General features: G+C 36.7%; 1 long non-coding RNA gene across 1 annotated transcript; it reads right to left on the bottom strand.

The window, feature by feature from the left end:
* Nucleotides 1-376: 376 nt before the first annotated feature.
* Nucleotides 377-993, bottom strand: LOC113286075. Its single transcript, XR_003329093.1, has 4 exons — nucleotides 901-993; nucleotides 741-821; nucleotides 575-661; nucleotides 377-467 (listed from the first exon to the last, which is right to left on the bottom strand). It is a non-coding gene; the product is annotated as an uncharacterized LOC113286075 (long non-coding RNA).
* Nucleotides 994-4,637: the final 3,644 nt, after the last annotated feature.

Genomic DNA, 4,637 nt, shown 5'->3' with positions numbered 1-4,637 from the left:
TTACAAATTCGAGTATATATCTGCTGCTTACGAATTCGAGTATGTATCTGTTGAACTGCTTACAGGAAAAGTACATGTTTGTTAGAATCAATGATAAATAAATTAGAAAACGTTTTACATCACATATATTGTAGGATAATACCAATAATCTCTAGTATTTCTTTAATACAAAAGAGGTACAGTTTTGCATGATTGAACAGGGTGACATAACCACTAAAAAACTAACCAACAAAATTAATGTCCATAAGAAGCTACTGAATATCTACAGCAAACCCTGAAAGTGATTATCAAGGATCGAGTGATACATAGCAAACTAGAGTAACATATTAGGATGCTTTGCACAAATGAAAATGTAACAGACAACATTTCAATTTTCTTACCACACAAAGAAGCTGCCGCTTTCCAGGAGTATCGGCTCCGTGGTTGCTAAATTTTGCTTCCAGAACCGCTATTAGCGCAACATTATCCTATACAAAATTGAATGGACAAATAGAATAATACATGGAGTAAGATTCTGGGAAAGAATCTAAGCACCAACTAACTGCATAAGAGACTCCCAAAGAAGAAAAATCACCTTAAGAAGTCGAGACAAAGCAGCTTTCTTCTGAGTGATTGGGACCACAACATCTGTCAGTGACTGAGCAGCCTTGTTGAATTCGACCTACATACAAAAATAAACTGTTTAACATGTGAACCAACAGAGTAACAATAATTCAAAAGAAAGTCTGTCATCTCCAAACCTCGTATTTCTTCACATGGGAAAATCTGTCCCTTCGGAAAAATATTGCACAACCATCGATAGCATAAGTCCCGGTGTAAACCTACAGTGAACAGATTCATTATCACAAACTGAATATTTGGAGTTTATGACCATTAAATCAAAAATGTCCGCAAGCAAACCTCTGTTGTCTTCTTCTTGTAGAGAGCTTGATAACCATGTTTGTCCAACTCAGGGGCGAAAAACTCATCAAAATGATCACTTTGAACCTGAAGTAAGAAATGATTAGCTTTGTTGCAACTAAATCCTTAACTTAAGGATTGGCTATGTGGACATAATCTTGAATCCAAGCTAATACAACAATTTCATATCTAAATAACTAATATGAGACAAGAATAGTCTTTTTCTTATTTAGTATTCCAGTTCATTATACATGCACTGGAATACCATGAAAAGGAAAAACCAGAATGGCTTCTGTCAAAATTATTTGATGTAAGAGAGAAGTTTGTAACAGTACGTCATATATGTACTGCATATTCATGAACTAAAAAATCAATTGCATGTCAAGAAAAAGTGATGAATCCATGCATATAACTGAATCAAAGCACATACTTCAGTATTACACATACGTACTCATGGATCAAACCCAAAAACAATAGCAAAACTCAGAAATATAAACGAATCAAAGCACATATTTCAGTATTACACATACTTACTCATGGATCGAACCCAAAAACAGTGGAAAACTTTTGAATATAACCGAATCAAAGCACATACTTCAGTATTACACATACGTACTCATGGATCGAACCCAAAAACAATGGAAAAACTCTGAAATAACCGAATCAAAGCACATATTTCAGTACTACACATACGTACTCATAGATCGAACCAAAAAAAATGGCAAAAATTTGAATATAACCGAATCATAAGAATTTTGTATCAGTACGTCGTATACGTACTGTCAATTCATACACAAAAGCAAACTGTATCAAACCTAAAAACATAATAGCATCATGAAAATCGATTTGATCTTCATAATACAATCGGAAAAAAAATCAAATGAAGAAAAACGAACAAAATAATCAAAAAAGATGATGAAAAAACATACCCGGAAACACAAACATATCTTCTCGTCGTAAATCATAACGATGCATCATCATCATCTTCTTCTTCTTCTTAATAAATTGAGTTTCTGTCAGTACGGGATATACGTACTGTTGCTTCATATACAAAAACAAACTGAAACACATCTAAAACCAACAAAATGGAAGTGGTATAAGTAAATCTAACAATGAAATGAACAAAAAATATGATTATTCATCTAGATCTGGTAAATAATCAACAAATCAAACATGGAGATAGAAAAGCGTAATCAAACACAACAACGATTCGATCGTGAAACCCTAAAATAAACATTGATTTGATAGAAACGAGAAAGATTGAAGAATTTTTTTTGGATCTGTACAAAATCCGTTTGCAGCAGCAGTGAGAAGAAAGAGAAGAAGAAAACGAATATGAAAGGTTAATGTTCTTCTCGTGCTTATAATCCCTGTTAAATAGGGAGGGTTATTTGTGGTATTTTTAAATTTATCCCGCACGTGTAAGGACCTGGGCTTAAAAAATTAGGTTCATTTTTATGTTTTCTCTTAATTATGGACCTCTGTTTACTGGGCTTTAGTGGGTGGACCTGCCACTAACTAAGAACACTATAATAGGATCTATAGGTAATTCCTACTTCTGCAAATCGGACATGAATGATTTTCACAAAGTGTTATTGCACCTTCTCGCAATACATCTTGCCACTAAACTAACTTTATAGCGGACATTACTCGAGCATAAATTTAAACATATCGCAACTCCCAGCCACTGAGATCCATGCCATATCATCATGCTGCATGTTCAATCTCTACGGAAAAACAATGGTGGATTTAAAAGAGTATGCTAGTTCTGAGCCAGGATGTAGTCTTCACGGTTCACACAGTTACTTGATTGGCCTTCCACCACTCACAATGAATGGTTTAGTCCACCCATCGACCCCTCATTTCTTATTTTTGGTAGTGGTGGTACCGTAGTGGTGTCGTGCCATGTCGTGGGAAGGAAAATCCTATCCAAATCAGTCCTTATAGTACGGCCAGAATATCAGGCAATTTGAGATACAAAGCAAAAGATATGCATAACAAAGAAAACTGCAGCAATATATATCCATCGGATATTAAGTGCTCCCCCCACAATAACTAAGAGATAAAGAAGCAAAAGGGTGGTGGTGCTGAACTTCTCAGTAGTCAGCATAATGGCGGCACCACCAGGTGCAGCAGCTTTTACAGCTCAAAGCCTTGTAGTTATAATCCGTACACTCAGTTTCCCACCCTTTTCTTACTCAACAAGTCAAAACTCTCTAATCGATGATTTCTTTCAGCTATAGTGGAGAGATAGGAGTTAAATAAACAAATCAAAATCAGTGATGGGAATCGTTGGATTATACTCTAAAGCAAGACACATACTCCTATGCCTTGTTCATTCCATACCTCTCACTGTCTCTTGATCAGTCGGTCAAAAATAACTAAGCGTGTTAAGCTTTCAGAAGTACCTATGACCATGCATCTACTGCAGAAAAGCCGAAAAGCATGAAAAAGAAGCAGCCGAAAAAGAACTAGTTGGTGCAGAGGTTACCCAATTTCATGTGTTTCGCAGGTCATCAGCCCAGCAGTGAGGGCTGTTTTATTTGATACGAAATTCGGTAAGCCCGCATGGAATTTTGTACATAGTCTTCTTTTTGCATTTTGATAATAAAAAGTGCCTCGGCACACAACTCGGAAGAAGAGAGGATCTGAAGATGTATTTCAACGTGAAGGAAAAGTCTCAAAACACTTTACCCACACATTTGGAAGTGGAAGAACTCCTGTAATGCAAACCACTAGCTAGATGTGGTCCACTAATCATTGGACACTTGTATAACAAGAAGCTTAATTAAAACATCTCGAGACAGCACCACATGAAATACCCCTGTTTACTCAAAGTAATGCCTTTTTAAGCCAACAAAAATATTTGTCAAGCTGTTCTTGGGTGATTATGGCTTCCCATGAGATGGTTAAACACAACTCACGTCCATTCCCTAGTCCCCCACACGTGAATATTTGGTGCCCAATGTTCTCAAGCTGCATTTGCATTACATATGTAAATCAGAAAGTGCATAGGATGGCTGGCTGCAGCCTTTGCGCAAGTTAGCAGTACGGATCTCGTCTCAAAGCTCAAGCCACTATCAAATTCAAAAGCATACATTTATTAGAGTAATGCTACGTTGACACCAGAAGATACCGGGACTCAATCCCGTGTGAGAGAGCCCCTGGATCCTCTGGAACCTAGCAGGGGATGAGTTTATGGAACCCACTAAAATTTGTGTCTACCAGTATTGTACACAGGATTTTGTCCCCGGTAGACTAAGCATTATTGCGTTTATTAGGTTCCTCTTTTAAGAAACCCATGTAACAACTGCAGCCTGCAGGAATGAGAGGCCAAATCATACATTGCGAGTGTGATAAACTTAACTCCAGATCATATGGATTTAGGAATTACACATGACCAACCTTTCATTGGAGTTGGGTTCTGCGATACCCTCCTAATAACTTGGGAATAAAATTTTCCTTATCACCACTAAGTGTGCAAGAAATTATAAATGAATCACTTTAGGTAGGAGCCTACCAAATTGTACTCAAACAACTTACCCAAATATTCGGCCTACCAATTTAGTAGTTATATTACAATAAAAAATTGATTAAGTTCGAATTTCATAGATGTCTAAATTTTACTGAACGTTGAAGAGAAAAAAAGAGTAATGAAAAAAAGAGTAATGAAAAACAGCATCATGAGACAAAATGATCCGGCCTCTGCGTACCATTGAACTGGGCCTTAACAGTTG

This window comes from Papaver somniferum, chromosome 6 (assembly GCF_003573695.1).
Source record: "Papaver somniferum cultivar HN1 chromosome 6, ASM357369v1, whole genome shotgun sequence".
NCBI classification, from domain to species: Eukaryota; Viridiplantae; Streptophyta; class Magnoliopsida; order Ranunculales; family Papaveraceae; genus Papaver; species Papaver somniferum.
The sequence above is the reverse complement of the archived record's forward strand: the minus strand, read 5'-3'. Positions and strand labels throughout refer to the sequence as shown.